The following is a 22,503-nucleotide window of genomic DNA, read 5'->3' on the forward strand; positions in this document are numbered from 1 at the left end:
TACTGAGGCACAAATATTACTTGCCACTTGTCAATTCATGCAGGGATGAACTGGTTTACTTGCTGAGAAATCTGAGCTGAATGTTTCAAGAGAAGGTCACACTTTAATAGGAAATTTGTTCCAAAGATCTGAGTAAGATATCACAGCAGGTCATGGGTTCACTATTATCAGCCAGAATAAGACAGGATAAATTTCACAGGTAGATTGTGAGAGTAGGAGAATGGTCAATTGTCTACAGCAAGTCAGAATAGAGCCAAGTGAAAGTATTGGCACACTGATAACATCCTTTAAGAAATAACCAAAATAAAGTTACAACTGAATTCATTCTATTTCATAGCTTACTGTAAGTGATGCATAATTATAATTGTTGTGGTTATTGTTAAGTGTGGTATCAAAGTGGTTGTGATGTGTCTAGTGTGGCAGTATAGTGGGTAGTGCTTGTCACTCTCACTTTCAGCTTCTACCACTGGAGAGCAGACATGCGAAAAGAAGACCTGAATGGATAAGTCTCTCCCTGCCAGTACAGAGCCTCTCCAACAGCAAGCCTCATATCGTGCCTCCTCATTGGTGACACACAGAAACTGAACTCCTTTTGGAGCCAGGCTGAACTACAGAGGTCTGGCCCCTGCACATGTAGCATGTAGACCCACTGGTGTGTGAACCGCCCTGGTGCTCATGAACTAGATCCCCAGCTATGCGTAAATAGCCCCACTGCCTTGTGGGCAGCCTCAGGAGAGACAAGCTATGGGAGTAAACCCAGACAGCAAATCCAGAGTGGAGCCCCTAAGGCAGCTGGACATCCCTGAACATCCTTCCGGCAACTCTTGCAGCCAAGCTGGTGCCAAATGTATTGCTTCATGTTTTCCTTTGGACTACACTGGTGAGGCCGAGAGGGAGAGAGGGAGATCTTGAATGGACATCTCAACATCTCCATACCTGGCTTGTGATGATGATCATATCACCCATTCTCCTTCGAGACAGATGGATGCCAACCAAACACATTATTGATCTCTCTGTTAAGTTTTATTTAGCTTAGTGCACATATATGATACCAATATGTTGAACTACAATAATACAAGTTATGGAGACAGTTTTGTTGCTGCAACATCGACAGAACAGGATACGAAACCGGATGCGTAGGAGACCTCCAAGGAGAAGTGATACGTTGGAGGAACCAACAGGTCACTACAGAGATGTTGCGCAGTTCACAGTGAAGAGTTCCATAAAGAAAGAAACCACAAGATTGCACAAGTTCATCCTGTAATTGGTTGAATTCTCTGCATGCAGTTAACTACTTACATATATTCAAATCTCTATATTTGTCAATAGTAAAGGATTGAATGGCTTTATTTTCCCTACTACAGTTTACAAGTATTACACTTAACAACTGGTTTCTGTAACATGTACAGCTTTGGAAACATCGCTGCATCCCAATACTGCTGGTTGAAACAGAGTACCGAATCGGATTCAGCCCAGAGCAACACACACACACACACACACACACACACACACACACACACACACACACACACAGGCGCGCAAAATGCTGAAGGAACACAGCAGGTTAGTTAGGCAGCATCTAGGGAAATAAATAAACAGTTAACAATTCTGACGAGACCCCTTCATAGGGTCTGGAAAGCAACGGTGAAGATGCCAGAATAAGGGGAGGAGGGAAAGGACTTCAAGTTGGGTGATAGGTGAAGCCAGGTGGGTGGGAGAGAGGGATGAAGCTCGTAGGTGATAGGTAGAAAACGTAAAGGGCTAGAGAAGGAGGAATCAGAAAGAGTAGACCATGGGAGAAAGAGGAGAGGCACCAGGGGAATGTGTTAAGTGGGTGAGGGGGAAGGGGAAAAGTTACCCGAATTTGGAGAAGTCGATGTTCATGCCATCGGGTTAGAGCTATACCTAGACGGAATACAAGGTGTTGCTCCTCCAAGCTCGGTGGCCTCATCGTAGCGGAGGAGGTGGTCACGGACCATGGGAATGGGGATTAGAATTGAAATGGTTGGCCGCCAGGAAATCCTGCTATTTGCAAGTGAATGATTCAGACCACCCTTTTCTGTCACTACCTTTTGCAATTTGGAACATTTTCTCTTGATTTACTCCTTCAAAAGTCCTTATGTCTTATGGAACACCTTTAGAGTAAACTTTTGTCTCTGGACAACTGAACTAAAACTCTTGAAATAAAAATCATCCCAATATGTAATTTCCAAACACATTTTATGCAGGAAAAAGCAGAAGTCCATTAAGTCTGTACTGTACGAGGCTCCACACGCAGGGAGCTCGGATCCGGAGCGCGCCGCTCACCGCCGCACATGCGCACTCGGTCCAGCAGCAGCGGCACCTCTCCCTGCAGATCGGTGACAGTTGGGATATTTTTTTTCTCCTCGCCTCCTCCTCCGTTGGTAGCTGCTGTCAAAACAGCATAGTTTCTTGCCGGTTGTCGCTGAAGTATCGCGGCGATCGAGCGAACTCCAAGGTGAATAGGGCCTGATGTTGCCTGAATCCAGACCTTCTCACCTCCACGCCGAGGCCTAGGCGGTGGCGGCAGCTAAGTGACGGCTTGAGTGCGGCTCGCTGGACACCGAGCGAAGGTGGCGGTTATGTTTTGAACTTGCTTTGAAGTATCGGTGACATTCCCCTCACGGAGCCGTTTGGGGGAGGGAAGAACGGAACTGGCGTGGATAGAGTTGTGGCCCCGGAGCCCCCGGGCGGCCTGGCACCGCCGCCCGATACAATTACCTTGCCCGTGGCTTAACCCCCGTGCTCGTCAGTTTGTTTTCGACGGGTCGTTGGAATTTAGAGGTAAATGTTCGTGAATTCTCGCCGAAAGCATAGCTTTCGATACTATCGGGCAATGCTGCCAACTGGTGTAACCGGTTCTCGTGCATATTCGTGTTTCTATCTTTACGATTTTGTTTTAGAAGCATAAAAGGTTAAGGAGGGAGGTGCCGATTTCAACATCCTAATGGTTTTAATTGAGTAAGTTGAGGAGATAGAGAACGGGCTCCAATGACAAGATATTAATTAAAGGAGAGAGAGTTAAAGGCAGGCAAACCATGTAGGTGATGGTGATAAATACTTTAGAGAGTTTTTATACTTTGGAGTGTGGGTGTCAGAAAGGACCTTGGATTCAGACTTTCATCTTCTTGGTATTGCATTGTTAGAGGAAAACTTAAAGCACGAAAGTGCCACGATTCAAATAGTTTTCAAAGGGCCAACACAGGAACCGTGGGACGATGACCATCGACGATGATAAACATATACTTATGTACTATTTTCCTTTTGGGTTCTCTATCTGCTAAGTTTACTTATTTCTCTTTCATATCTTCACCCTGGATACAACTTAACCCTGTTCCTCGCTGACCTAGTCAAGATGCCAGTTACTTGATGTGAGTAAATTTGGATTGTTATAATAATTGAGAAGTATAGCACAGAAACAGGCCATTCAGCCCATCTACTTCATACTGAAACCATTTAAACTGCCTACTCCTGTCGACCTGTGCACTGAGACCATAGCCCTCCATATTGCTACTATCCATGTACCTATCCAAACTTCTAACCATTGAAATTGAGTTTGCATGCACCACCTATGCTGGCAGCTCATTCCACACTCTCACAACCCTCTGTGTGAAGAAGCTTCCCCTCATGTCCCCTTAAACTTCTCAGCTTACACTCTTAAGCCATGACCTCTGGTTGTAGTCCCACCCAACCTCAATAGAAAAAGCCTGCTTGCATTTACTCTATCAATACCCCTCATAATTTTGTATATCTCTATCAAATCTCCTTTCAATCTTCTACATTCTAAGCAATACAGTCCTAAGCTATTCAATCTTTCCTTGTATCTCAGGTCCTCCAGAACCAACCACATCCTTGTTTTCAAATCCTTGTAATTGCTAAGACTAATTTTCTCAGGCTTTGTTATCCTTAAGGGTGCCCAAACCTGCTGGTTCAGGATTGTTAATTATATCTGTTAAATGGAACAGAGACTTGTATGCAAATTCAGCAGGACAGGTAAAGAGGCAAAATAAATAATCTTCATTCATTGGGATATAGAATTCAGTAGAAGGGATGTTACATTATAAATATGAGGCATTAATTAGGCCACTGCAGGTGTACATGTGATGGTCTGGTTGCTATCTGTGAGAAAAATGTGATTGTCCTCTAGGGCTGCCAATTGGAGTTTGAATAGAGCAGGGTTTTTTTTGTTTTGGGTGGGGAAGGCAGGGCAGAGAAGTGATTTAGAGCACAAATAGTGTTAATTTTTTTCCCCATAAAGGAGGCATCAATAAAGAGAGGGCATAAATCTAAGATTCAGGAGAGCAGATATAGGGGAGATTTTTTTTTAAGGAATAAGTGGCTGAATTCTGGAATGCACTGTCTGAGTGTAGTAGAGCAGATGCTCATAAAATTTAAAATGAGTATTTGAAACACCATGGATTGGATGGCCCTAAGACAAATGCTGGACAGCCAACATGGAAATGGTGGCCAGTGAAACCTTTTCCCTGTTATAGAATGCAATGAAAGTACCTTAAATTACTGAGATTTAGAGCTCTGAATTTCCTTGCCCAGGTACTGTGCTTCATTCTCAGATGCTTATTAAAAATTCTTCTAGTTAAAAATTCTACCAGAGGAGCGTGGTGGAAGTGGGGAACTAGTTGGGTATATAGTCAAGAAAGAAATAGTCTTGAGACTTTCCTGAGAAGAGATGGAAGTATATAGGGACTGGATCTCCATAGTGAAAATGAGTCAGTCAAGGCCAAGGAATGGAAAGTTGTTGAAGTGATAGAGGAGATGAAAGGAGAAATCAAGAGATAAGAGAAAAGGGACAAGGATGCAATTTATCAGAAGTTGCAGAATTTAGGATTCATGCCATTGATTTTCTCAATTACTCAGGTGGAAGATGAGGTTTAACTTTACCTTGGCACCACCTCCTCCCCATTCCCATAGAAGCATTCCTTGGCCTCCCACTGCCAGGTGAGGCTGAATACAAACTAGAGGAACAGCACCTCATAGCATGAAGCTCCACTCCAGAAGCAAATAAAACTGGAACATTTAACTACTATATCATTTCCTGTGGTGCCACCCGGAAGAAAACTTAAACTGAGGCTTCCAGATGCCTCTTGGGTGAATGTAAAAGATCCCATGATACCATTCAAACTGAGAGCAATGGAATTGTTCCTGGAACCATAATGAATAGTTTCCTGCAGTGAGCATCTCTGAAAAACAAATTATCATCTTGCTGTCTTGAGACCATCCTGTATGTCAGTTGACTGCTGTATATCTTATTACAAAGTGATCATTTTAAATGAAGTAGCAATAATTGAATTTTTAAGTTCTAATCTTTTACTTAGAAAAGACAATTTTACCCCTCAATTTAAAAGTGTGTTTTTAAGTTTCTTTAATTTCAGAAATTACAATATTTGTATGAACGCTTGTGTGTAATAATGAATTTTACCTGAAGTTCAGTTGAGACCACGGCAGAATGTTTGTTGTTTGTTATTATATTTTCTAAGCTGCTTGACTGTATTCAATTATTTTTGTAAATATCAATAAATTGTCATTGAAGAAGCACAGATTAGCATTCTAAATCTGAGCTGGCTTCTCCTTACAGATAATCATTTTTACATGCAATGTGTTATTTTTGGTTTTTGACACTTAGCATTAAGCAGAAATGGAAACGTGAACAGATTGCACAAAGCACAACTTGAAACTAGAATTGAGTTAGTGGGTTTATTTATTACTTTGAGATAATAAGTTTACTGCTTTACTCCTTAAAATTGTTATAAAATTTTTACATATTTAAATACTATCATGCAATTTGTTTGCATTCTATTTGAGATTGCCGATGATTATAAGTGGAGTGTTTTTGCTTAGCTTTGCCCATTTTTGAGATTCTGTTGATGAGCATGGAACAAATTCACATTGGCACCATTCTGTTACATTGCCTGAAGCTACATAAACAACTATAAGGCATAAAGATGTCTCAATTTATGCAAATGTTTATGCTCCACCTATGCCTCCTTATGCTTTTCCATATCAATCACTGTAAAACTCTGCACACCTTACAGTTGTCCCCCCCTTACCTTAAATGCAACATAGAATGTGCTGGAGGAACTCTGCAGGTCATATAGCAAGCATTTCTGGAGGAAAATGGGCGATCAGTGGTTTGGGTTGAGATCAGTCTCTGTACTATTTGCTTCATCCTCTTCTTCATGTTTCACATTATTACTTTTTTTTTAGGAGAGGAGTTTCTCCTGGATCCCTTATTTGATTTCAGCTTATTGCCTTGGATTTTGATTTTTTTTCCAGCAAATGGAAGCCTTTTCTCTTTATTGATTCTAAACCTTCCTTAATGCTATAAAGACTCATTTACCCTTCACCCTTTTCTCAAGGGAACTGATGAAGTGTCAGTTAATCCTTAGTATTGTCCTTCAAAATCATCACCATAGCTTCTCGATTCCCTTAACATCTTCCTTATAATATATATCTGAACTGTAAGTAGTATTTGTGGTGTGGTCAAATGAAACGTTGACACAGATTATCAGAATTTTTCAACTTTTCAATGATGCCCTTCAAAAACTAAGGTTGCTTACCTGATGGCTTTGCTAACTTGAAGCATAACTTAGTGATCAATATAGTTGGTGTGTAAGGTGGTTGTAATTCTCTAATTTATTTAGACTTTTACCTTTCAAGTAATGTGACATATAATTGCAAGAAAAAGTTTATGAACCCTTTTTAATTACCTGGTTTTCTGCATTAATTATAAAATGTGGTCAAATCTTTATCCAAGTCATAATAATAGACAAACACAAACTACCTAAACTAATAACACACAAACAATTGTACTTCTCATCAAAAATGAGTAAACCATTTCAAGAGTCTAGGTCTCAAAAGGTATATGGCTCTGAGGTAATGCCTTCTACAAAAGTTGTTTGGAATCAGGTGTTCCAATCAATGAAAGCTGAAGGAGGTGAAAAAGAACTCAACGGAAACAGAAAAGACCTGCAGAAATCTCTACAGCTTGCTAAGATCTCTGTTCGTGTGTCCACCATAAAAAATAACACTAAGAAGGGTGTTCATGGAAGGACACTGTGGAGGAAACCAATGCTCTCCAAAAAAAAAATAATTGCTGCACATTTCAAGTTTGCAAAAAACCACCTGGATGTTCCACAATGCTTCTGGGACAGTGTTCTGGACAGATGAGTCAAAAGTTGAACTTCTTGGCAGAAATGCACACTGCTTTGTTAGGATGAAAAAGGGCACTGCACACCAACACCAAAAACTCATCCCAGCTGTGAGGCATGGTGTAAAGAGCATCATGGAACAGTTTTATATGGTCTAAAATTTCTCCTTGCCACTGTGCAAGTCTGGTCAGAAGCTACAAGAAACATTTGGTTAAGGTTATTGCTGCTAAACGAGGATCTATCAGGCTTTGCATAATTTTTCCAGCCTGGCCTGTGAATGATTAAATAATGTGTTCAATAAAAACATGAAAAGTACGATTGTTTGTGTGTTCTTAATTCCAACAGATTGTATTTGGCTACTATTGTGACTTGGATGATGATCAGACTACATATTATGAGTAATTAATGCAGAAAAGCAGGTAATTATAAAGAATTCACAAACTTTTTCTTGCAACTGTAACTATTCTTCCAATAAAAGCACATTATCTTGTATTTATGTATTTCTTGAATTTGGCTCTTTGAATTATTAATAATGATAAAATTAGCATTCTAAAACTAGACTGGCTTCACCTTACGACTAACCATTTCTATATGCAGCTTCGTATGTTTATTTTTTGTCACTTAGCTCAAACTTAGCATCAAACCAAAAATGGAGACTCTTCTGGTATTTATTTGTGTATTTGTACTTTCCTCCAGAAATGCTTGCTGTATGACCTGCTGAGTTCCTCTAGCACTTTGTTGTGTTTAAGAAAAAGCTAGACAGTTATAAGGTGGGCAAAAAGTTTTAGTGATATATATGGAAAACCAGGAGACACAGATGGAGCATAAATATTGTATATTTTTGTATTTGTTGCATATAACTTATCAATACCTAATCTAGAAATTGTACACTTGATTTGAGTCTAAATCATTATTGTAAATTAACAGTGCACAGCTGTTCTCCATAAACCTTTATTGCTATTTCTCTGCTTTCTTGAAGCCCAGTGAACAGTCTATTTTACTTCTTTTCCCTTGACTGCTTTTTCTGTATTTATTAGAGTATTATGAGGAAACCTATTAAAGGTCTTTTGGAAAATTTAGATAACTTAGTGTACAAGGTCCTGTGTATGTTACTCAAAATGGGTTTTTTTGGTTTGTTAAGAGTAGAATGCTTCTTTGATAAGTGTTTCTCTCGCAGTTGTTTTGCTTTATACTTGTTGATCTGGTAATTGTATTCATTTGTTAACCAGTGGGGAATGTTATTTTGTCTTGTGAGGCTGGGAACTTGGGGGAGGGGTTTTTTCGCGGGCTTTTGGGAGAGAGCGGGAGGAAGACGCCGAGGAAGGTGGACGTGCGCTGCACTGCTCGGAAGACCACCGGGCGTGGTCCTAGGTGCGAAGACATGGAGAGTCGGGAGGAAGACGCCGAGGAAGGTGGACGTGCGCTGCCCTGCTCGGAAGACTACCGGGGCTGGTCCTAGGTGCGAAGACGTGGAGGTCGGAGGCAAGCGACGAGGGGTCGAATGGTTCGATTTTTGAGCCCCAACGATGTGCACTAAACTGACTGAACTTTGATAAGTTGGCGCCTTTTTTTTCCCTTGCATATCCATTGTATTGCCTAATACTCTTTTAATTTTAGTAAACTCTTTAAAGTGTATTTCATAATGGTATTTGTTGTGGGTTTGATACTGTGGGCGGGCGCGAGGCATAAACTCGATTCCCACAGCACCTGTGTGTACGGGAGGTGGGATTGGTGTGTGGCTGGATCTCCTTTTCCCCTAGACATATACCAGCCTGTTGGGTAAGTGTTACATTAGATTTACTGATTTACCACAGATTATGTTCTGTGTTACCTCTTCAAAAATTCTGTATGATTGGTCAAGTAAGACATTCCCTTCAGAAATCCTTCCTAACGATTCATTATTATACTTTTTATTTATTCATAAATATTAAATTCTCTTAAAAATGGATGGATGATATTTTCCCTAATGCTAATTTTTAAGATGCCTGTTCCATAATTTCCTTAAAGATTCTGTTCTGTGAAGTAAAGATATACTTGTATGCTATTTGTCAATATTCTGAAATGTTTGTTTTATATATGTGTAATCATCTTTTTTTGACTCTATCTCTTCCCAAGATCCATTTGATGTATTTTACACAAAATCTGTATCCCTTACCGGTTCTATTCTCATCTCAATAATTTTCTTGTGTTGCTAATTAATTTTGATATGCTTTGCAATTTAATTATAGAGTTCTGCTTGCCTTCCTAATTGATTTCCTTCCTTATTGTAAAGACATGCAGGTTGATTGGTTAGTTGGCTATAATGTTGCCCTTGTTTGTAGATGAATAGTAAAACCTGGAGGGTACTGATAGGAGACTGGGATTAGTGTAGTGGGTTCTTGATGGTAGAATTGGTGGGCCAAAGTGCGAGTTTCTATGCTGTCTGTCTCTAAGTCTATGGTTGCCAATATTGTTGCTTATTCCAAAGTTTTATCCTCAATTCTTCAAAACTAGCTTTACTCCAATCTGCTGAACTGATTTGCATAATTTTTGTATTAATGTTAACTTCATATTATAAGCAGAGTTACATAACTTGCTGAATTTTTGTTATATGGCTCATTTTAATACTATATCAAATCATAATTTCTTCCTTGTTGATCTTTACACATACTGACAAGGAATTTTGAGCATTTTGTAGTAACTTCAATGAAGTTCTCAAATTTTTTGTGTCTTCTTTATGTGAAGCAAACAGTCGGAGTTTTATTCTTTAATTTTTGGCTGATATATGCAACATTTTATTTGCCAAATCAATTTTTTCTTGGGTTTTTGTTTTGTGAACTCCTTCAGTCATCCAGTACAGTCAATCTGGGAAAAGTATTAGACTGCTGTTTGGCAGGGAGTTTTAGGATTTGGAACCCACAACATTGAAATGGATGTATTTCAATGTCAGGATAATGTACTCATTTTAAGTTGAATCATTTGCTAGTTATGTTATTATACATCTTCCCTTTTGCATTTTTTTTATTAGAATAGTCTTGATGAGTATTTGCAGTACACTTCGCAAATAGTGTACACTGCAGCTCTGAAGATCGTGAGGTGTCAATTGAGCAGACTGCTTTTTCCTGGATAATGTTCGCCTTCCTGAGTATTGTTATTATTGCATTATGTTAGATATTATCGCAATCCATATCTCTTGACTGGCGAAGAGTGAAATATTTGTCTGAATCTGTTGAGATTATAGTGACTTCCAGCATATTGATGGTGAGATATTTTGTGAAGTACTTATTTAACTAGAGTCTTTGTGTCATAGTTACAGTTCTAATCAACAAGCTTCAAAACCTGGGCCTCTGTGCCTCTCTCTACAACTGGATCCTTGACTGTGTCAGTCTGTGCAGATCAATAGTATCATCTCCTTCTCATTGATAATTATCACAGGCTCAAGATGTGTGCTTAGCCCTTTCTTCTACTTTCTCTACACTCATGACTGTGTGGCTGGCCACAGCTTAAGTGCTGTCTATAAATTTGTCACTGGCATCCCTGTAGGCAAAATTTCAGATGGTAAAGAGGAGCCATACAGAATTGCGATAGATCAACTGATTAGTGTCACGGCAACAATTTCAATGTCATCAAGACAAAGGAATTGATTGCGGGCTTCAGAAAGGGTAAGTCAGGAGAAGATACACCTGTCCTCATCGAGAGGTCAGCAGTGGAAAGGGTGAGCAGCTTCAAGTTCCTGGGTATTAACATCTTAGAAAATTTACCTTGGACCCAACACATTGATGCTGTCATGAAGAAGGCTCGCCAGTACATATACTTCATTCAGTTCAAGGAGATTTGGTATATCACCAATGACCCCAGTGCTGGTTATCTACAGATAAACTGTGGAGAGCATTTTGACTGATTTTTACCACCACCTGGTATGGAAGCACCACTGCACATTATTGAAAGAGGCTGTAGAGGGCTGTTGACTTGGCTAGCTTCATAATGGGTACAATCCTCCCCACTATTGAGGACATCTTCAGAAGTTAGCAGTTGAAAAAGACGGTATTTATCATTAAAGACCTTCATCACCCAGAACATGTCCTCATTTTATTACTGCCATCAGCAGGAGTTACAGGAGCCTGAAGACTCAGTCAACATTAGCCAATTCACCTTCCCAATCAGATTTCTGAACAGTTCATGAACCAGTGAACACTATTTCACTATTGCTCTTTTACATTATTTATTTATTGTACAGAGTAATTTTTATATCTTGCTGTTGCTATAGAACAACAAATTTCATGACGCATGTCAGTGATAATGAACATTTAATTTTGATTATGTTTCGTATAGCACAGAAATAGGGCCTTTGGCCTACCATCCTATCTGGGTACCTATGCCCTAACAGCATTTACACAGCTGTGGTGACTAACTTTAATCAATGCCTGTCTTTCCAAGTGAAGGTACAGGTGTCCTTCGTTTTTCGAACGTTCGCTTTACAACACCTTGCTGTTACAAAAGACCTACGTAAAACTAGACATAATTAAGCATTTCGATCATGGTGAACAAAGTAAGGACACAGTGAGTTTGTCTAAGGAGGCTGAGTTTGTGCAAGTTGATGAAGATGATGTTGAAGAGGTTTTGGCATCCCATGACTAAGAACTGACAGATGAAGAGCTGATGAAGAGGAAAGGATAACAATTGAAATCGAACGCAGGAGTGAACAGCCCGAAAGTGAAGTCGTCCAGGAACTGAATGTGAAGCACTTGTGTGAGATTTTCGCTGCGATTGACAATGCTGCAATGATTGCAGAAAAGTATGACTTTAATCTTGAAAGGGTACATAGGTTTAGTGCATATTTGCAGGATGATTTGAGTGCTTACAAAGAACTGTATGATAGAAAAATATGCGAGGCTAAGCAGTCAAGCATACTGTCGGTTTTCAAGCCTTCCACATCAGCCACAGCAGACGACGAACCTCGACCTTCGACATCGAGGCAGGCAGACATAGGAAGTGACCTCCCTGCCTTGATGGAAATAGATGACGATGAGATGACACCCCAGTCTCCCACCACCCCAACCTCCAATGACTCTGTCTAACACACCATCATCAGTGTGCTCGCTGTCTTCCTGATTACAGTAAGTGAAACTACACTATACATACATTATTTCTACTTTGTATAGGCTGTGTATTTTTATGTGTTATTTGGTATGATTTGACAGCTTCATAGCTTAGAGGTTACTGGAAAGAGCGCTTGTGCTGAGTGTTTTTGCCACGAGTGCTGCTGAGAGCGTTTGCGTGAGATTTTCGCTACGGTGGACATTGCTGCAATGATTGCAGAAAAGTATTCCTACTTTATATAGGTTGTGTATTTATCAGATCATTTCTGCTTTTACTATATATTACTATTGTTTTATGTGTTATTTGGCATGATTTGGTAGGTCATTTTTGGGGTCTGTGAGCACTCACAAATTTTTCCTATACAAATAAATGGTAATTGCTTCTTCACTTTACGACATTCCGGCTTACAAACCATTTCATAGGAACGCTCTACTTTCGAATAGCGGGGGAAACCTGTACATCCTGTTGCATAGAATTGTTTTCTAATAGTTTGCCTATCACTGATGTATGCCTTGCTGGCCTCTAGTTACCTACCTTATTCTTACTGCTCTTTTAAAGGAATAACAGTTATTTTCTCCAGTCACCTAGTGTTAATGAAAATGCAGCAATGCCCATTAGGGATCTGGCAACCCTCTTCCTTGCCTCCCATAGCAGTCACAGCTCATCACAAGTAGGCTGTGTAGTTTTCCCATCTTTGTGTGCCCAAGACATCTAGCACCACATCCTTCCTATTAACATGGTCCAGCACAACATTATCCCTTGCCTGAACTCTCCCTCTACCATATTCCCAATAAATACATATGAAAAATATTAATTTCTGCTATTATTCATATCCCCGGCTCCATGCACAATTTGCTCCTGTGGTCATTAAGTAGGGCCACTTTATCGTAGGTTACTCTCTTCTTAATGTACAGTATCCAGGAGATTCACCTTAATCTTGCCTGCTATTGATGTTTCCTGGCCCCTTATAGCCCTCCCAATTTCCTTTTAAAAATATGATCCTTAACAAGACTGGATAAGGGGCTCGAGCAATGACAGATCCAGTAAGATGGTAGCACTTCCGGATGCAGTAGCCTCTCCAGGGCCAACCAAAGGTGCTTTTCATAAACAAAAAAATCTGCAGATGCTGGAAATCCGAGCAACACATACAAAATACTGGAGGAGCTCAGCAAGCCAGGCAGCATCGATTGGTTTGGGGAGGGGGGGGGGGGGGGAAGTACGGTCGATGTTTTGGCATTGGAGTCTGCACGAAAGTTGTGTGCATTTGAACAGCAAGTCATTGTCTTGGTCATTTCTATTGCAGTCGCAAAACCCTGTTGGACATTGGTAATGTAAAATACTGCAAGTCAGTTTCCGTTGTGTATTGGTGAGACAGACAATGGGGGAGCTGTGTGGTCTCAGTTGTAGTGAAGACTACCCTTCAAGTTGCAGGCTTGCTTGCTGCATCAGTCCAGGAAGAGACACGGCAGGGGTGGTAGAACCCAGTATCCATGCTCGGTTGAGGGCCGAACCCGCCCATCGGTGTTGCTTTCCAGTGTTTGCTCAGCGAAAGACAACTGAATTGCATGCTTGCGTATGTTTGTCTGTGGTCTGCTGAGAGCTGCTTGTTTTTATTGATAGCACCCATGTACAATCAATTTACAGGCTATGTCACCCAGCGACTTGGGCTATATTTTTATATGACTGTATGTTTACTGCTATCTTATATGTACTACGTGCTTTGTATGACTGCTGGTGTTGTGTTGTGCATCTTGACCCTGGAAGCACACTGTTTCGTTTGTCTGTATTCCTATATGGCTGAATGATAATTAAACTTGAATGTGAACAGATGGCACTTAACATGGACAACGGCAAAGTATTGCATTTTTTGTCATTTAAACCAGGGTTTGTTAAGAAGGCCTTTGATGTGCTTGCCTTAATCAACCAGGGCACTGAATACCAAAGCTAAGATGTCATAGTACAGCTGTCCAATATGTTGGTGATTGAATTTGGAGTATTGTCTACCATTCTAGTTACCTAACTACAGGAAGGATGATGTTAAGCTGGAAAGGATGCAGAAAAGACTTGAATGAATATTGCTGGGACTGACTGGCTTGAGTTATAAGAAGAGACTTTATCAGTTGGAGCTTCTTTCCCTGGAATGTAGCAGCTGAGGGGTGACTTTACAGTATATGAAATTGTGAAGGGATAGATAAATCTACTGAATTGAATGAATCATAGCTGCTGAGTAATAGGGAATGAAATGACACCTGTATTTCAATTCCCCCTTCTCTTTTACCTATGTGTCCATCAGAAGTGAAGCTTTAATATCCTGAAAAGTTGAGTTAGTAGCCCTGCCCTCCTTTCAACCACATTTCAATGATTACAGTAATATCATATTTTCATATGCCAATTAATGCTCTTAAGTTCATCAACCTCTCCTATCAAGCTCTTCACATTTAAAATAAATACAGTTTAAGCAATCTGCCTTATCATGCCCCCTTTTACTGTGGTAAATTAGTTCAAAGCATAAATTCCAAGGGATGGTCACATTTGAAATAAATACAGTTTAAGTCATCTGCCTTATCATGCCCCCTTTTACTGTGGAAAATTAGTTCAAAGCATAAATTCTAAGGGATGGTGGTTAAGAGTTAAATTCTTTCTTATTGGAGATGTCCATTCCCTGATTCCTTTTGGTCTGATTGGTACTCAACATTTATTTCCACATTCGAGAATGGTGTTTCTTATTGGTGCATGCAGCACAGGCTTCTTTATTTTATAAAGAGTTGCAGATGGCACTGAACATTGCATAATTATTGGCAGCTATTCCTATTTCTGAAAGGGACCTAGAGCTGAAAATAATTGGACCTACAGTACATTATTGCTCCTGAAGAATTATTGCAGCAATGCTATTGTGCTGTGATCATTCATTCCCAGATACACATCATCTTCCTTGTATGAATCATGACTCAAGCATTGTATTTACCTTCTCTGCTTTTCCTTGGAATGGTGTTTGGAGGCTGTTGATAGGGATAGAAAAATGGCAGATGGAATTTAATATGGGCAGTTTCGAGGTTTTGGTTTTTTTTTAGGTTGAACGAAAGAGGAACGTACACAGTAAATGGCAGGATCCTTAAGAGCATTGACGTATGGAGAGATTTTGGGACCAAGGCCAATGTTCACTGAAAGTAGCGCCATAAGCAGATAGGATGGTAAAGAAGGCATATTATGAGAGTCTGGAAATCATGTTGCAGCTGTATAAAAATTATGAAGTATTGTGTTTAGTTCTGGTCACCAAATGACTGTAAGGATGTGGGGCTGTGGAGAGGGTGCAGAGGGTTTTCACCAGGATGTTCCTTGGATTAGAGAATATTAGCTATGAGGAGAGGCTGTTCAGAATTGAATTGTTTTCTCCAAAGTATTAGAGGCTGAGGGGAGACCTGAGAGAAGAAGCATATGATAGATAGTCTCTTTCACAGAATACCAGAAGACAAAATTTTCAGGTGAAAGGGGGACATTTAAGGGAGATGTGTGTAACACCTATTTTACGCACACAGTAATAGGTACTTGGAAAGCTCTGCCAGAGCTGGTGGTGGGGAAGCAGACAAATGGTGGTGTTTAATACACATTTAGGCAGACACATAAACATTAATGAACTGGAGGTTCAAGAATCATGAATTGTAAACATAGATGGGATTACATGGTTCATGTATAGTATTCGTCTATGTCCTAGGCATCAGCCATAGTGTAATGTATCAAAGTTTAGTGAGAGTATGAAGCTACGAGATAAAACTTAAGAAGTATACATGGAGTTGTATCCTCATGCAGTGAGGAGCATACATGCAGTCTGCTAGGAGCATAGATAAGTTCGTGGGCATGAACCTGTTATGTTAATATCTATAGGAGGGAAAAAGCTGTTTGTAAATACCAGGGAGAAAGTTCTTGAGAATTTACAGATCACTGGCACTTTGAAAACATTAATCCAAAAGTTTAAAATTTACTTCAGTTGTAAGCAGGTAGCTGATGATCAGAAGCTAGTGGACATTTACTAATGTTTCTGCTTTGTAAATTATAAGATATAAAATTAAGAAATGGAAGAGCAGTTTGCTCGAATAGTTTGTCTATCTTGTGCCAAGTGAGGAAATTATGAGTTACTATTTTGTCAGAAATGAGAAAGTGAGGAAACAAATTTTAACTTGCAGAGAAGTTGGAGAGGAATAGAGAGCAAAAAGGGAATATTGTAGCGATGTGCTACACACAGCGCTGAAATAACGACACGCAGTCGGTAAGTCGTTTCGAGACTAGTTTATTCAAACCGAAACTAGTTTATTCTTCAGGCCGAACAGCATTTGGAGGAACTCGGAACAGGCTGAACGGGGTGATAAGTGCTGTTTTGGGGATGTCTTCCGGGTGCACCGGGATTTGATGGTATCCCCGGACAAGGTCTACTTTGGAAAATATTCTTGCCCTGTGCAGGTTTGCTGCAAAGTCCTGTATGCGCGGCATGGGGTAGCGGTCTGGAGTTGTAGCCTCGTTCAGTCTGCGGTAGTCGCTGCATGGTCTCCAACCCCCGGCTGCTTTGGGCACCATGTGCAGGGGGGAGGCCCATGGGCTGTCGGACCTCCGTACGATCCCCAATTCCTCCATCCTCTTGAACTCCTCCTTCATTGAGACCTTTGGCCTCTCACGGCGCGAGTGGGGTGCCTGTCTGTTTCACCTGGACTGTTTGGGAGACAGACTGCCATCAGCATTGATGAACGAGATGCTGGCCCTGGCTGAGCCCTGCCTCATGTTCGAGCAAGCATTCCTAGAGCAACTGCCCAAGGACATACATCTGCTGCTGGCTGACGCAGATTTCAGCAACCCCCGGAAGGTGGCGACCTAGGCAGACGTGCTGTGGAAAGCCAAGAGGGAGAGCGTGGCGTCCGTCGGTCAGGTTACCAGGCCACGCTCCCAACAGCAGACCAGATCAGGCCCGGCAGGGGTGAGGAGGCCAGCGAACAGTGGTGTTTCTACCACCAGCAGTGGGGCACAAAAGCCCGGCGTTGTCACCCGCCCTGCAAGGGCCAGGGCCAACTGCCACTAATGACTGTGGTGGCTGGCCACCAGGACAGCCTCTTGTACGTCTGGGACAAACAGTCGGGACGCCGCTTCTTGGTCGACACCGGAGTGGAGATCAGCGTCTTGCCCCCGATGGGGTACGACACCCACAACAGGAAGCTGGGACCCACCCTGAGGGCCACAAATGGCAGCACGATACGGACCTACGGCACCCGCACGGTGCAGCTGCAATGGGGGGAAGGATAAAGTAGAGAGCTAGGAAGTGATAAGTTGGAGGGAAATGGGCTAGGGGAAGGTGGAGAATTATGGGAAATAAAAGAGAAAGAAAGGTAGGGCTGGGGGAGATTATAGTGAGAGGGAAAAAGAGAGAGAAAGAGAATCAGACTGAAATAATAGATAGGGATGGGGGTGGGGGGGGCGGGGGTATCAACAGAGGTCTGTGAGTTGGATGTTCATGCTGGCAGGTAGGAGGCTACCCAGGCAGGAGATAAGGTATTGCTCCATCGACCTGCGCGCGGCCTCATCTTGACAGTAGAGGAGGCCATGGACAGACATGTCGGAGTAGGAGTGGTCTGTGGAATTGAAGTGTGTGGCCACAGGGATATCCCACCACTGCTGGAGGACTGAGCGCCGGTGTTCGGCGAAACGGTCTCCCAGTCTGTGGCGGAACAATGTTGTTTAATGTTAATGATATTTAATACAAAAGTTATAAGGCTATGCCTCCATCAAATAAGGCAAAAGAGGGACTACGTGCAGAGTACAGCATACAAATTGGTCTTATTTGAAGAAAGTGTGCCAGTGCACTAGTGGCAATCCAAATAAGGTTTAATAGACTAATACCTAGAGTGGGTGGATTGTATTATGAGGAGAAATTGGACAGACTGAATGCCTAATTCTGCTCCTGTGTCTTGCGGGTAAATGGGAATGCAGAAATGTATTACAGTCAGAGCAACAATAAAATATGGAGGAGCAAGCTTGAGTGGCCGAGTATCATATTGGTGATCCTAATTTGTATATGAAAAGTAATCTAAAAATGTCCTGCTTATACTTGCTAGAATGTATAAAATTGATCTGAGACTCAGTTCTGAAAGCAATTTACAGCGTATATACTTAGTTCATGCCCTCAGTTTGAAGAGTCAAGAACAGAGTAACATTAAGTTCAAATTCAAGTTTAGTTATCATTCAACCATACACAAAAATATAACCAAACAAAGCAGTGTTTCTCTGGGACCAAGGTGCAAAACCCAGTACCAACGGTCACACATATCACATATAATTATAATAGCAGTTACTCTGTTACGGTAACAAAAAAAATGTAGCCCAAGTACCTGAGTGTATGGCCTGTAGATTGATGGTGTTTGGGATGATTGTCCCAGAGGCATGTTCCTGCAAAAACAAGTGTGCAGCAGTCCCTCATCATGCATTAGCGTAGCGGTGGAAAAACTCACCCAGCTTGTCTTCAACCAAGTGAACACAAGGAACAATACCGACAGGTGGGGCTGGAGTCAGCCCCAATCCACCCTGGATGCCCACCATGCCACACAACCTCCAGAGTCTCCTCCCCTGAGTGGCTGCAGCAAACATTCCCTGCAGCAGTAACCGAGGCCAGGCAGCTCCCCCTCCATCAGTCTTTCTAGTGAACCAGACTTGCAGTGTTCTACATTACCAATGTCCAACAGGGTCTTGTGATCACAAGAAAAGTGTCCAAAACAGTCATTTGCACCATTTGTTGAACCGTGCATCACACCTGACACCTTCCTCCTTGAGTAGTTGTTGCAGGCGTTACCAGGGTACACAAAAAGTCCAGCTCCACCACTATCAATAACTTCTGCAGGTCACCATAACACTCTTATGGAGACCTGCAGAAGTACTTGACGTCCTTAATATCCAGTAGTACTTGATGTTCTTAATATCCAGTAGTTTACGATCTTGAAATCATAAAAAAGGTGCAGGATGAACAATTGCACCTTTGTTTAGACCCAGAGAAGCTGCTGAGACCAAGCACGCCACCATCTTTCCGGATGTTGTTTTAGTATAAATGTTTAGTCAAGTAGCACTGAGACACGGAGAAATTTCTTCATGGAAATTTTGAGGCAATCCAGTGCTGGAATCAATAAACTTTTGGATACCTTGGGAATTAAGGAATACGAGGACTGATTAGCAAACTGAATTGAAGCATGGCGTTATATCATTGCTAGGAAAGGTTCAAGGTATCCTGGTCTCTTGCAATCTGATGTTCTAATTTTGTACTGAAAATACACTTTGGAATTATTACAGAGTTCTAGGATTTTTGATTCAGTGATGACAAGGTTTTGGCAGCTTGTTTTCTAATCTATATGAATGATTTTCTCATGTCCTTAATCATTTTGCTTGAAATACACTCCTGTCATGGTGCACCAGCGGTGGAAAGAATTAATATTCAAGATGATGATATCTTTTGGACTTCTCAAGAGTGACTTTGTGCTTTTTAAAAGTGGAATGGAACATATTTCACGTATCACCCTTGCTCCACACCATAATGTCTTTCAGTCTATCAATCTAAAAAGACTTTAAATTTAGAAGTGAAAATGTATTATTAACCAATTGCAGCATCCAATTCCACTGTTTCTGAAAGCATATAGCACACACATTGAAAACTTAAAACAATAGCTATTTATTTAAGCACATTCTTTTCACCAGGATTGTTTCATTGGTTACAACTAGCTTCATATAAATCTGTAAGAAAGGAAAAGAAGAAAACAGAAATATTTATAATACATGTGCCTCTTTATACTAATTTTAATCTGCTCAAGATACCAAAGGAGAGATTGTGCTTGTTCAGATGCTTGTGATTCATCAAGGGTTTTAGCCAGCAGATTATCCCTTCTGGCATTTTGAGCAGATTAAAATTAGTGTAAACCTATATTTGAATTAAGAGTACTTTTACTTTATTATTTTCTGTTCTTAGTTCACATGTGAAATTTGCAGCAGTATTGTAGAAGTTTTATATGATTTAATAGAAAAAGTGCTTTATTCATTCAACAAATTAATATTTATTGAAATAAACTTAAAAATACATATTTTATATGTTAACATGATTATAAAAAGTACAACCTAACTATTTCTTACAAACCTCCAGGCTAGAATTGCCAGATTGGCTGAATGAGCTTTCCATTTCTATGTTAGGATTCCAGAGTTGGATTCCCAATGGAATGCTGAGAGGAATCTCAGCACACTTGAACTCCACTATTGTCTTTGTATGATTATAAGCAAATAATCGCTGAGATTTGTCACTGAGCTCATTCTGGATTTACTTTGTTGTGCTAGGTTATGTCAAGAAAACAACCTCTCCCTCAGTGTCGCAAAACCAAAGGAGCTGGTTGTGGATTACAGGAGGAATGGAGACAGGCTAGCCCCTATTGACATTAATGGATCTAGGGTTGAGAGGGTGAACAGCTTTAAGTTCCTCGGTATAAACATCACCAAGGATCTCACGTGGTCTGTACATACTGGCTCTTTCATCTCAGACAGTTGAAGAAGTTTGGTATGGGCTGCCAAATCCTAAGAACTTTCTGTAGGGGTATAATTGAGAGCATCCTAACTGGCTGCAACACTGCATGGTATGGGAACTGTACCTCCTTTAATTGCATGACTCCGCAGAGAGTGGTGCAGACAGCCCAGCACATTTGTAGATGTGAACTTTCCATTATACAGGACATTTACAAAGACGGGTGTATAAAAAGGGCCTGAAGGATCATTGGGGACCCAAGTCATCCCTAACTACAAACTGTTCCAACTGCTACCAAACAGTACCACAGCATAAAAACCAGGACCAATAGGCACCAGGACAGCATCTACCACCAAGCCATCAGACTGCTTAATTCATGCTGACACAAATGTATTTTTCTGTTATATCGACTAACCTGTTGTACATACTATTTATTATAAATTACTATAAATTGCAACATTGCATATTTAGAGACGTAATGTAAAGATTTTTACTTATGTATACAAAACATAGAAAATCAACATCACAATACAGGCCCTTTGACCTGCAAGGTTGTGCCGAACATGTCCCTACCCTAGAAATTACTAGGATTACCTATAGCCCTCTATTTTTCTAAGCTCCATGTACTTCTCCAAAAGTCTCTTAAAAGATCCTATCATATCCGCCTCCACCACCTTTGCCTGCAGCCCATTCCACGCACTCACCACTCTGAGTAAATAAATTTACCCCTGACATCTCCTCTGTACCTACTCCCCAGCACCTTAAACCTGTGTCCTCCTGTGGCAACCATTTCAGCCTGGGAAAAAACCTCTGACTATCCACACAATCAATACCTCTCATCATCGTATACACCTCTATCAGGTCACCCCTCATCCTCCTTCACTCCAAGGAGAAAAGGCTGAGTTCACTCAACCTATCCTCGTAAGGCCAATCCAGGCAACATCCTTGTAAATCTCCTCTGCATCCTTTCTATGGCTTCCACATCCTTCCTGTAGTGAGGCAACCAGAACTGAGCACACTACTCCAAGTGGGGTCTGACCAGGGTCCTATATAGCTGCAACATTACCTCTCAGCTCCTAGATTAAATTCCATGATTGTTGAAGGCCAATACACCATACACCTTCTTAAACACAGGATCAACCTGCGCAGCTGCTTTGAGCATCCAGTGGATTCAGATCCCAAGATCCCTCTGATCCTCCACACTGCCAAGAGTCTTACCATTAATAGTATATTCTGACATTATATTTGACCTACCAAAATGAACCACTTCACACTTATCTGGGTTGAACTCCATCTGCCACTTCTCAGCCCAGTTTTGCATCCTACCAGTGTCGCGCTGTAACCTCTGACAGCCTGCCACACTATCCACAACACCCCCAACCTTTGTGTCATCAGCAAACTTACTAAACCATCCCTCCACTTCCTCATCCAGGTCATTTATAAAAATCACGAAGAGTAAGGGTCCCAGAACAGATCCCTTAGGCACTCCACTGCTGACAGACCTCCGTGCAGAATATGACCTATCTACAATCACTCCTTGCCTTCTGTGGGCAAGCCAGTTCTGGATCCACAAAGCAATGTCCCCTTGGATCCCATACTTCCTTACTTCCTCAATAAGCCTTGCATGGGGTACCTTATCAAATGCCTTGCTGAAATCCATATACACTACATCTACTGCTCTTCCTTCATCAATATGTTTAGTCACATCCT

The 22,503-nt window shown here is 41.1% G+C and overlaps 1 protein-coding gene across 3 annotated transcripts in view; it reads left to right on the forward strand.

The window, feature by feature from the left end:
- Positions 1–2,215: 2,215 nt before the first annotated feature.
- The window catches only part of fam135a (family with sequence similarity 135 member A), a 130,933-nt gene continuing 110,645 nt past the window's right edge, over positions 2,216–22,503 (forward strand). Inside the window, exons 1-2 of one of the 3 annotated variants that reach the window (XM_059982298.1) lie at positions 2,216–2,805; positions 3,372–3,392. The gene's annotated coding sequence lies outside the window, so the exon portion shown is untranslated. The remainder of the gene's footprint in view (positions 2,806–3,371; positions 3,393–22,503) is intronic. The other 2 variants (XM_059982297.1, XM_059982299.1) reach the window with 2 other exon arrangements.

The sequence above is a fragment of the Hypanus sabinus genome, chromosome 10 (genome assembly GCF_030144855.1).
Source record: "Hypanus sabinus isolate sHypSab1 chromosome 10, sHypSab1.hap1, whole genome shotgun sequence".
In the NCBI taxonomy this organism is placed as follows: domain Eukaryota; kingdom Metazoa; phylum Chordata; class Chondrichthyes; order Myliobatiformes; family Dasyatidae; genus Hypanus; species Hypanus sabinus.